This window comes from Camellia sinensis, chromosome 7 (assembly GCF_055761805.1).
Source record: "Camellia sinensis isolate YWXY chromosome 7, ASM5576180v1, whole genome shotgun sequence".
NCBI lineage: Eukaryota > Viridiplantae > Streptophyta > Magnoliopsida > Ericales > Theaceae > Camellia > Camellia sinensis.
The window spans coordinates 148529552-148542568 of NC_138967.1; the positions used below are offsets into that span (position 1 = coordinate 148529552).

General features: G+C 33.8%; 1 long non-coding RNA gene, 1 other non-coding gene and 1 pseudogene across 2 annotated transcripts; 2 read left to right on the forward strand and 1 right to left on the reverse strand.

Annotated features, from left to right (window-relative positions):
* Positions 1–1509: 1509 nt before the first annotated feature.
* LOC145794817 (uncharacterized) lies at positions 1510–7048 on the forward strand. The gene is made up of 3 exons (XR_014334756.1): positions 1510–1558; positions 3827–3909; positions 6945–7048. It is a non-coding gene; the product is annotated as an uncharacterized LOC145794817 (long non-coding RNA).
* LOC114314539 (small nucleolar RNA SNORD96 family) lies at positions 1908–2001 on the forward strand. Its single transcript, XR_003647498.2, has one exon. It is a non-coding gene; the product is annotated as a small nucleolar RNA SNORD96 family (small nucleolar RNA).
* Positions 7049–11495: 4447 nt separating the features above from the next.
* LOC114315347 (F-box protein At3g07870 pseudogene) lies at positions 11496–12479 on the reverse strand (annotated as a pseudogene).
* Between the last annotated feature and the right edge of the window lie 538 nt (positions 12480–13017).

The following is a 13017-nucleotide window of genomic DNA, read 5'->3' on the forward strand; positions in this document are numbered from 1 at the left end:
CATATCAGTATTTCAAAAGTATTTAGCAAACTCATAAGTGTTTAGAATTAGAATGCACCAGAGAGGAGAACGTGAGCTGAGAGACATTTTGAACCATTAGATCTTGATTGTAATTGATCTCAGCCCTTGGATTGAGTAAGACATTTTCAGCCCTTGGATTGAAGCAATCTAAAGGTCCAAATTTTGACACATATATTTTCAGTTTTTGAATTCAAAATAGCCCTTCTATTGTTATATAGACTAGCGTATGCCCGTGCCTGAAGGCACGGTGTAAATAATATTGGGATTAGAATATAATTGTAATCCCAACCCTTCAATATAAAAACACTTTCACGAGGCAAACTAATAAATAGACAAATATCATTGTATATGAGCCAATATGCAAAAACACTTTGATGAACACTGTGATATTGTTTTTTGCACATAAACTGCTTCATACAGACAACATAAATGCTTCACTAAAACAATGAATAGAACTCACTTGAGAAGATGGGATGCCATCAGCAACTCAAGCTCTCCACCCCATACATAAGGTTTTCGAATTCTTTCCCCATACGCATCAAAGTCTCCTTCAATGAACCTAAAACCCATGAAGAGAATGAATAAACACTTGCATTCAAATTTAACCATGTGCAATAACACTACCTATACACTTATCAAAAAGCTCACCATTCAATTCGAAAACATTATGTATGGGGTGGAGAGCTTGAGTTGCTGATGGCATCCCATCTTCTCAAGTGAGTTCTATTCATTGTTTTAGTGAAGCATTTATGTTGTCTGTATGAAGCAGTTTATGCGCAAAAACAATATCACAGTGTTCATCAAAGTGTTTTTGCATATTGGCTCATATACAATGACATTTGTCTATTTATTAGTTTGCCTCGTGAAAGTGTTTTTATATTGAAGGGTTGGGATTACAATTATATTCTAATCCCAATATTATTTACACCGTGCCTTCAGGCACGGGCATACGCTAGTCTATATAACAATAGAAGGGCTATTTTGAATTCAAAAATGGAAAATATATATGTGTCAAAATTTGGACCTTTAGATTGCTTCAATCCAAGGGCTGAAAATGTCTTACTCAATCCAAGGGCTGAGATCAATTACAATCAAGATCTAATGGTTCAAAATGTCTCTCAGCTCACGTGTTCCTCTCTTCTCAAAATCTCTCTTTGTTTCAATTTTCAAAGTTTCAACACACAACCCTCCCTCTCTCTCTCTCTCTCTCCATCAGAACCCATTCCCTTGCTGTAGACCCAACCCCCTTCAATTAGCCACTGCAAAAGGAATGGCTTCCACATTCGAAAGAGTCATCAACATCGCCAGAGATGGACATTTCTCTTCAAATCCCGATGACCAGAACGATGTTGGAGACCGATCTCAGGAGGGTTTTGATTCGAGATCGGATTCGATTTTTTGGGTTTCATGAGATTCAAGATCATATTTTTTGTTCTCATGAGGTGAGGCGCTTCACATGCCAGCCCATAGCCACAGAGATCATCAATCGATCATCAAAAGAACGATTCGCAAAATCATTCATCTTCATACCAGCCCTGTGAGTATTGTTGATTTTTCTGTATTAATATATGAGAATTTGATTTTTCTTACCCTTTTATGAAGAGTTGGTTGGGTTTCACGAATTTGATTTTGATTTTGGGTTTGGGTTTGGGTTTCGCAAAATCAACCCATTTTCTATCATTTGGTTCTATATTCCTTGCTTATTAAGTGTTTGATAAAATGTTTGGTGTGTCTCTGTTGTTTGAGTTTCTGCTATTACCATTTGGGAATTCAAAAAACAGATATATATATATATATATATAGTTTTGATCAATAACACTGAGGATATGGTTTTGTATTCCTCTCTTCTCTGCTATTAGTTTTGATCTGCTTTGTTGATATGGTTTTGGCCACTGAGGATATCAGAAAAACAATAACACCATCTTTCGGGACAGAATGGCTTTAAAAAGCCTTGTTGACTTTTCTGCAATTCTGAGGCCTTCATTTTCTTCTTCTTTGGTAGAATAATTTCAATTGCTGTTCAATTTAACCTCAAGTCATGAAAAATTAAAAATGATTAAAAGTTTTTAGTCTCTTATTATTTTATTTTTTTAAATTTAAGTAAAGGTTAAATATTTGATTGATCAAAGAGAAATTTAAATAAGAAATTAATATCTTGATTGAAAGGTAAATATGCATTAAAATTTTCAATATTTTTTTATTTATCTTTTAAATTTATTATATGAACCCTTTTTATAGTATAGATTGAAAATTGAGAATGCAATTATTATTATTAAAAGATAAACAAATCGAATGAAATTTTGAATAACAAGCTTTAGTACCTCCGTCCGACAATCCAATAAAGTTCAATGTGAATTTTGTTTATTTGCTTTCGTATGGTTGTTTTGAAAAATTAGTCAAAAGTTAATTTTTTTATTTTTTTAAAAATACATTAAAAAAAATTAGAGAGGTGATATAATTTAAAAGCAAGTTTTCATATTAGGCCTTACTATATTGTGTACCAAATTCTATTTTTCAACAATCACCCGTTTTCTCTTTTTCTCTTTTCAAATTAAATTTGATAAAAAAATGCTTAAAAAATCATTACCAAACCCCTTCATCAATGGTTCAAATTGAAGAAGAGTCATTATTTTATCAAAATATAAACTCATCAAATCTTTTGTTTTAATTTGACAACATTAAATATTTAAAAAGATAATCTTTTTTATTAAATTTGATTCAAATTTTTTGAAAAATAGAGTGAGAAAATAAAAAAATTTGTTAAAAAAATATTAAAATAGTTCATATCAAATCAATTTTTTTTTATCTAAATTTAAAATTTAATTAGACAAAATAATATGATGAAAGAATTACATATAGTCTAAAAAAGCAGTTTTTTGATAGAGCTATTATATTGCACTTTCTATTTGTTTGGTTTAGTTTTTAAAATATGATTTGAATCAAAAAAATAAAAAAAAGTTTGTTCGATTAATAAATTTTTAAAATGCAATTCAAAACTTACTTTTCTCTCACCTCTTTTTTTTGTTATTAATAAATCAATTAATATTTTTTTTCTCTTTTTTCTCTTATTTTTTTATATTCTACATATCAATCAATTAAATTTTCTTTCACACTTACCTATTCAATTAAAAATAAAATAAAAAAATTAAAATTAACTCAAATTTATTTTTAAAATTCATAACCAAATAAATTTTTAATTTTTTAAATTCTTTTAACAACTTATTTTTTTAAATGTAACTTAAAATTTATTTAAAAAACTAAACCAAATAAAGCCTAAAATCGAATTATTTCCATGCATTCTTGCTTTTCAGACCATTACCCCTCAAAAGTGAGAAAGAGAAAGAGAAAGAGGCAAGCAAAGTTACCTCTACAGGGGGGAAAACTGAGGTTGTGTGTTGGTTTAATTTTGGTATTATGATTTTTTTTTTTTTTTTAAGAGTTGTGATTTGGTTGTGAAATTGTATATTGAGTTTTGAAAAAATAAAATTTATTTAGCTATGAATTTTGAAAATATTTTTTGAATTTTAAATTTTAAAAAGGGCGATTGAATCTATCCGGTCGTCTGTCTGGACATTTTCCCACCAATGTTTAATATCTGTAGTTATATTTGTTTCCCGTGTATCTTTTGTGATTAATTTTATGATTAGTTTTATTGTTGTTGAAGCTATGATATGGGTAAAGGTAGAATCTGAGCCTATTACAACTTTTAGCCTTTGAGGACCAGTTGAGGTGGTGTTTTAAATTGTTTCCTAGCTGCTGGAATAGTGGATGTACTTCTCAAAGTATTTATTTTTGTTGTGTGCAGAACAAGAACCATGGCAAAAGATGCAATAGCCCTAATGGATCATTTGGGTTGGAGAAAAGCCCATGTTTTTGGCCATTCAATGGGTTAGTCCATGACTCTTATCTCCATTGAAATTGTTATCTTACTCTTTATGTAACGCCCTCAAAATAAACCCATTATATGTATATCATTGACATGCATTATTTAAAGAAAACAATTTATTCATTCATTCATCAGAGTATTACTAAATAAAAACATTACATGTAACATCAAATTAAATGCCCTATGGGCTTACATCTTTCCAAGCCATCACTTGGACACAAAATATGAGTTCTAACTCAAATACAAATAAAGCCCTAGGCTTGATTATTCATCAAATAAAAGCAAACAACTAAAGCTAGTCTTCAAAATCCAAATCCTTCCAAGCTAAGTCCTGGGAGGTAGCTTATCACCTGGACCTGAAAATGATGTTCCCATAAGGGTGAGCCACAACCCAGTAGAAATATACTAAACCAAATATAAGCATTGAATAAAGCATTAGTATTTAATAGATGGTTAACCAAGATAATCAATTACATTACTATCCAGTCTCATGACACTAATGTCTAAAACACGTTTTACTTTCCAACATTATCAATCTGGCTCAGAATCTGGCCAAACTTACAACAGTGAACTATATATATCATATTCACATTCTTCCAATGTCAACAAACAATTGAGACTCAGGCTCAAATCAAAACACTTCATACTTCCAGTTTGATACACATTTTAGTGCTGTATCAATTAAACACTTCAATAAAAATAAGCACACATAAAAGTGATGCTAATGGAGTCCATCCCCTATCTCCTCCCAAACAAAATCCGGTTTAGAGGTCCATCCCCTATCTTCCCCTAAACCGTGGAGTACATCCCCTATCTCCTCCCACACAAAACAATGTATGCATACACATAACATATACAACACACAATCAATACACATAATGTCTGTATTAATTCAGCTGTCAATATTGATGACTTAATCAATGATTAGTTTCAGTTATCCCTAATCCACATGCAGTGTCTACAACAAGCATGACTATCCTCTACCGATAGCCCACAACAGTTATTTCTAGATTTGGAAATAAATATACCATCAATTCAATAGGCGGGTGATTTACATTATCCAACTACACCATTTAACCAATAACTTCCCAATTTCATGAATTTAACCAAATTCCCCAATTCCCTTAAATTAATTATACAAATTAATTAATTAACACAACTAGGGTTTCTCCCAAAATTATCAAAGTAACCCCAACATATCATTATACCAAAACTTAGAACAAAACTTATAAATTGGAGTAGGAAATCCCTACCTCGAAGAAAATAACCCGAATGGAGAAGACGGAGATGAAGACCAAAGACCCACGTGCTCCAAATCCCAAGTTTCTCAGATTAAAACAAAGCTCTCGCGAAGCTCTACCTTTCTTCCAAAGGAACTAGGGTAGAAGACCACCGGAAATAGATCAAATCTTGGAGAGAAGGTAAGAGTAGAGAGAGAAACTCTCAAGGGGCGGTTTTTAAAAGTTAAGAGATGAAAAGTAGGTCAAAAAGTGATCAGAAAAGTGGAATCACGGACTGATGTAGTCGACTCTACGCTCGAGCGTAGAAATCCCCGCTCGAGCGTAAGACACAGAATCATGCTCGAGCGTGAAGAAAGCCGCTCGAGCGTCGATTGCACCCTTTCAGAAGTTTTGCAGGCGCTGCACCCGCTCGAGCGTCAAACTCCCCGCTCGAGCGGAGGAGCAAAAACAAGGGATCACGCTCGAGCGTAAAAACTACCGCTCGAGCGGAAGAACTGCAGAGCAAAATACTGGGAGATGGAAAATCCCGCTCGAGCGTCAAAACTCCCGCTCGAGCGGAGAAGCAACAACGAAGGGCCCGCTCGAGCGTTAAAACCGCCGCTCGAGCGTGAAGGCCAAAATCTGGGCATCACCTATTGGCATCAAAATTCAACCAACCTGTACCAGACCCGCCCAACACAACCTATACTTCAAATACAAAGAGATTAAAGGACAACAACAACCAATAAATAATGACAGGATCTACGGAGCCTAAGTCCGGATACAATAATCTAAAGAGAAAAGACCAGGGTCGCTATACTTTAACACAAATTTGAACTCATGGATGCATAATGCTGGCTCTAGATTTTATATAATGGGTTGCATACTTATTGTTTATCATGATAATTGAGTTAATTACTTTTAGTTGTCTTATACTTTTAGTTGCATACATATTTTATATAATCTGTTTTTATTTTGGACGAAACGAGCTCCAATGTTTAATATCTGTAGTTATATTTGTTTCCCGTGTATCTTTTGTGATTAATTTTATGATTAGTTTTATTGTTGTTGAAACTATGATATGGGTAAAGGTAGAATCTGAGTCTATTACAACTTTTAGCCTTTGAGGACCAGTTGAGGTGGTGTTTTAAATTGTTTCCTAGCTGCTGGAATAGTGGATGTACTCCTCAAAGAATTTATTTTTGTTGTGTGCAGAACAAGAACCATGGAAAAAGATGCAATAGCCCTAATGGATCATTTGGGTTGCAGAAAAGCCCATGTTTTTGGCCATTCAATGGGTTAGTCCATGACTCTTATCTCCATTGAAATTGTTATCTTACTCTTTAAACACAAATTTGAACTCATGGATGCATAATGCTGGCTCTAGATTGTATATAATGGGTTGCATACTTATTGTTTATCATGATAATTGAGTAAATTACTTTTAGTTGTCTTGTACTTTTAGTTGCATACTTATTTTATATAATCTGTTTTTATTTTGGACGAAACGAGCTCCAATGTTTAATATCTGTAGTTATATTTGTTTCCCGTGTATCTTTTGTGATTAATTTTATGATTAGTTGTATTGTAGTTGAAACTTGCTATGTTCTGACTTCTAAGTTCTAACCAGTTGAGTGCATTAACTGCAATTTAGAAGTAAATGAATTGTCTATCATCAAGCAGTTCTAACATTTGGATATGAGCAATTCAAATGTACATTGCCACTTGATGTATGCATGAACATATGATTTACTAGGAAGTTATGTAACCATGGTGGTGATGGATCAGATAGCCAATTTAATATTGTCATTTCTCAGAGAGCAGAATGGATCAAGTATCTAGGAGTTTTTGCTAACATGGAAACCAGAGCAAATCAAGTCTATGATGCTGTAAGTACACAAATTATTGCATTTATTTACCACTATCTAAAGTTAATTAAGTACCATGTTTTCATGAATTAGTCAATACATGGATTTCAGATTTGGTTAGATTTCAGATTTGTTTATTAGATGTTATAAATATGGTTAGATTTCTCAAGTTTACTGCTAATCGATGGATTTCAGATTTGGTATTTATAGATGGATTTCATATTTCTCAAGTTATAAATATGGTTAAATATTTACAGAATCTGTTGGTTTCAGATTCTAAGAATTTTTTAAACTGAAATGGAGTACTTGGGTTTTTTAACTACTTTCATGTTGTTGTTGCTCTGTAAAATATTCTCACTCATTATGAAAGACGTGAATATCGCAAAGAGCTTAACATTCTCTATGATTTCAAGAGCGGGGTTATCTTTTCTTTGTTTGGTTTTTGTTCTGTTATTATAACCCTGCAAGTAAACAAGGGCAAGCAAGCATAGGATTAGTATCCAGAGTTTAAAGTGCATTTTCTTTGGCTGAGTGGATGAGATAAAGGCTGAAATGGAGTACTTGGGTTTTTAAATTACTTTCATATTGTTGCTCTGTAAAATATTCTCACTCTCTCTATGGGAGTTTGCATTTTAAGATTAGTATCCAGAATTTGGTAATGAGGTGCGGTGTTGAAGAGAATGAAAGAGTAGAGAAAAAATGTAAGATGTTTTACCAAAGGTCCTTCACCATGCTGTTTTGTTTCAAAACAAAAACAGGACAAATTGAATCTCATAACAATAGTGCATTGTCCAAGTTTTGTACCAATATAAAAACCTCAAACATCAAATGTTACATTCACAATGAAAGGCATTATTTATCAACCAAAAAAAGAAAAAAAAAAATCACACAAAGGCATTATTGTTGTTTCTGGTGCATTCTAATTCTAAACACTTATGAGTTTGCTAAACACTTTTGAAATACTGATATGAAGTTTTTTTTATATTTATTGGGGTTTTTTTGTGTTTTTCTATTGTTTTTTCTTTCTTTCTTTGGGAGTGAGGATTGGTAAGCTGTGATAAATTTTGTTTTTGTTGTGGCAAGGTGTTGGTTGGATATTTTGCTTATGGTCATGTATTGCTTAACAAATATTCCAATTTTATTTAGAATTTTCAGAAGTATTCAGAATTTTCAGTTCAAGCTTTGAAGCAAAATGAATCTGAATGGGTGATTTGGGTTTTTGGACAAAGTAAATGGGGGTTTTGGGGCTATATTGATTTGTAAATCATGGGGGAATTAAGTTAGTTAGAGTTTGTTGTTGAATTGCCAAGCAAAGAGTTTGCTTTTTGAATTTTTATTTGTGAGTATATTTTTATTTTATTTGAGATAATGCAGAAGAATATGGATTAGTTTTGGATATAGATTGTATAGATTTTATTTAGATATAGATTGTATAGATTTTTTTATTTATATATAGATTTTTTACAAAGAATCTGGATATAGATTTTTTATATTTTCTTTGTGAAGAAGAAAGGGAGGCCACGAAAGTATGAATCAGATGGTAACTTGAAACTGCCATCTATATCATCACCACCACCAGGTTTTTCTTTCTCACCTCCCTTTCCTTCTTTTTCTTCTTTTTCTGAGTCCTCTTCTTCCAAAAAGGGACGTGGTAGACCACTTGATTCTGTTAACTGCCAGCTGCTTGCTTCTTTAGGTGAGTTCAAATCAAGCCTTTAAATCAACCTTTTCCCTTGAGATTGATAATTTAGTTGTGTACAACCTTTTCCTTTGCTGCAATTCAAGACTTCCTCCATCAAACACATTGAAAACAGTAGGTATGGTTTAACTTGATTTTTATTTTTTTTGAAGTACATTAGTTATTGTGATTTGTAGGTTCTGGATGAAGTCTTAACGAGGCGGAAAGAGACTGAATGGTGAGCTTTTTGATAAGTGTATAGGTAGTGTTATTGCACATGGTTAAATTTGAATGCAAGTGTTTATTCATTCTCTTCATGGGTTTTAGGTTCATTGAAGGAGACTTTGATGCGTATGTGGAAAGAATTCGAAAACCTTATGTATGGGGTGGAGAGCTTGAGTTGCTGATAGCATCCCATCTTCTCAAGTGAGTTCTATTCATTGTTTTAGTGAAGCATTTATGTTGTCTGTATGAAGCAGTTTATGTGCAAAAAACAATATCACAGTGTTCATCAAAATGTTTTTGCATATTGGCTCATATACAATGATATTTGTCTATTTATTAGTTTGCCTCGTGAAAGTGTTTTTATATTGAAGGGTTGGGATTACAATTATATTCTAATCCCAATATTATTTACACCGTGCCTTCAGGCACGGGCATACGCTAGTATATAATAAATTTCAGTCATTGATCAAAGTACTAAAACTAATATGCATTATAATCAAAAATCACTTTAGTCATAATCAAAGAACAGATCACATACAACACTACTTTGGGACAAAATCAAACATCATAGTAGAACAAAACCAACTTTGATTTGACTATTTATTAGTTCCACCACCACAATAGCTCATAATTAAACACTACAATAACTTACAATTACAGGACTTATGTACCTGACATTGCTTTCACACTAGCCATGTTTCTCAACCCACACAGTACGGTTGGGTGAAGTCAAGCTAGCGAAGCACAAGTCAGTGGAAGTCAAGCTAGTGAAAAATGAAATCAACAAAAGATGTCATACTCCATCTACTTCCACTCATAGGGATAATATGTACCTTACATCACCATTTTTTCCACCCCCTAGTTACATTTTAAAACAGGATTGGGATTTGAATTGATACTACTAAGAGAAAACACATCAGTGGAAAGTTTACAAAATATTAACATATCAGCTCAAGTTCACTTTAAAGCCATATATAATGGCGTAATGGTCGGGTCTCGGGTTCGAATGTTTCTAGGATTGGATTTGGGATGGCCAAATTAATCCAAATACCCAGACCAGGCCAAACCTAGAGTGGCACATTTTTCCTTAGTTTCCCCCAATCATCATTAGGTGAATCACACATTTTGTTCTTCTACTTCCACTTATCATGAATCCCAAGCCTCCATTAACTAGCCCAGATCACTTCCTATACCTCTGCTTCTGCTAACTCGGATATCCCCAGGCTATATGCAAAAGACTGAACTACTACTTACTAATCATAGGGTTCATTGAAACTTTCTTATATTTGCCAATTGCTATCTCATGAATTAGGCTTTGACTATATGGAACACTGCAAGAGAGTCATTTTCTGAAATAGGCAAGAAAATTTCTTGGTAGCCTTGCATCCACCACTGATTTCCAATGAGTTTTATGTTTTTCATCCTAATTCCTAATTGTTTCTTTGACTTCATTTGGCTGATTAATTATGATCCAGTGAGCGACACATTCAAGGATTGGATCATAGTTTAGGGGATGCCAAATTGGTTTCGTACTGTTGTTTGCTCATGTGGGCAGCCTCAATTGGATGAATACTCCTACTGGTATGTAACCTAAGAAAGTAGAGACTATCACTTTTTTGTTCTGTTGAGTTTGCCTTGTACAAAAACAATGCTACTCTGTTCTTCTGCTCCAAATCATGCTCTAACCCTCCATGTTTGCTAAGTTGACTTGTAAATGTGACAATTCTATGGAGTTCATAGGAAGTTCAATACACTCATGATCTGATTTGGGAAACTAATGTCATTCTTTTGATATCTTCAAAACACACACAGAATGTCATGCTTGTCTAGGCAGAGTTGCACTGGAACTACATAAACAGTTGTGAATCCAATATGATCAGATTTATTGTGGATGTGTCTCAAATTCAATCTCCATTATGCTTATTATCCATTATTGACAACGGTCACTAATGTTGCTAGGTCCAAAGTGTTATTTGCATTTGGGTCTATTTTGACCCAATTTTCTATTTGTTGAATCCTGGTTATATATCAGCTTATTTCAGTTTTATAGTATTGAAAGCTTTTGTTACAAAGGATTGTGTTAAGACTTGAGCGAGCAGACTCATTGTATTCGCTACATACGTAGTAAAACTCTTTCACTCACCCTCATCGGCTGTGAATTGCCTTGTGAATCGACTATATGTATTTGGGATATGCATCTTCTATACTATTATACATGTGAACAACTCACTTTAGTCTCTTGAAGCCTACTCTCTCCTTTTGCCAAGTGGATGCTTTTATATCAAAAAAGAAAAAGAAAAATTATAAAGTGAAGTGCACAAGATTTGAACCTAAGATCTTAAGTTTGAAAAATAATAGGCTCACCACTTGATCAACAAGCACTACATATATTACTAATTCAAAATCAAATTTTATATTTTACAAATTTAATAGCACACCCTAGTATAACTAAATAGGATCAATTATGCGATGCAAATTGGCCAATATTGAAAACCATGGATGAATCATTGAGAATTCATACAAAGCAATGCTTAAGAAAACTCAAATTATATATTTTTTAATAAAGAGCAAAAACAATGATAGGAGTATCAACTGAATTAAGCTAGGCTGCCAAAATGAACAATTGTTTGAAACAGTTCTGGCATCCCCTGAAACATTAGCTTCTCAAATTTTCCACTCTCTGGATCATAAGACACCAAAACTCTACCTCTATACTGTACCAAAACACTGCCATTCTTTAAAAGACAGAGAACTTGAGCAGGTCTCCCCTGCGAAATCTTCCTCCAAATCGCATACGATTGCTTCAATTCTGGTTTCAACGCCACCCGAGGCACAGAACTAGTTCCAATGTTGAACTCCTTGATCCACGACTCTTGCACATCGTACTCTCTCATAACCCAAATCTCCAAATCCTCGTAATTACAAAATGCTGCGGAAAGACATTTTCTTAGCACTGTCAAATGATAGTCACACCTTTCTTGCCCACCCGGTCTCAGGACCTCCCTAAACTTTTCATCACCTAAATCGAAAGATACTATGCTCCGTGCATAACGACTTTCACATTTATGCCGCAAAGTCAACCAATGAAGTCTTCCATTCACCAGTGCTTCTGATGATTGTTGCTCGAGCTGGTAAGGTAAACGTACCCGTCCGAGACTTCTCCAACCAGGACTCCAACTACTGTATACGAAGACCTCTGATCGTGCACGGTAATTATGGATTCTAAAATAGGGGGAAGGCGGGTTTTTGTTATGTCTTTTCCAATTGTAAATCACTTTAACGACCTTGTACACATGACTCACATGATCGAACCCAAATCCAAACACGACCTTTTGCTCCCCAAACTGTATTGTTCTTGGCAGCTCTTTGAATTCCCTTGTAAAAGGATTGCATATATACATTGTATCGCCATTTACATTGTCTGATAAGCATCACAAACCATTACAAGAACCTATTATGTTGACCTGAGGCAACAACACATCAGAGAAAGGCGTGCTGAGTTTTCTCACAATCTGATTGTTGTGATCAGAGAGTTCCGCAAAGCAAAGCTGCTTGCGGATTGGATCATAACTATGGAACATCAGACACGGGTTGTTCTTCGATGTCCGGTAATATTGAAGTTCAGCGAGATGAGGATAGTTTGATAATATTTGAAAGGTTCAACTTGCGAGTCGCAATCGAATGAGAGAGGTTATGGGTAGCCTTGAAAGTATGTCGATGGCTATATCAAGAGGTAGGCTCTCTATCATAGCAGTTGTTGGTTCATCGGTGTTTTCATGGTTTGTTTTTGTTTTCTTGTTGCTCTTTTTGAAATCCATGGTGGATCGGATACAAAAGTATCAGGGGAGAATCTAGAGTATATATATCATAGAATTCTAGTTAGCGTGAATTTGTGTTGTTTAGGTTTTGTAAAATTGATGATAAGTTGGAGTTATAGTTACAGTTGGATTGAAACACTGAATTGCCATCTGATTTTTGAAATCCTGTCTATATCTATATATACAAGAAGCTCTTTCTTCTCCATGGCTCCTCTTTTTTTTTTTTTTTATCCTATTTTGTTCTTTCATTTTAAATAATTTACTAATGATTGCTTATATGTTGAGTAAAAGTTTTTTTTTC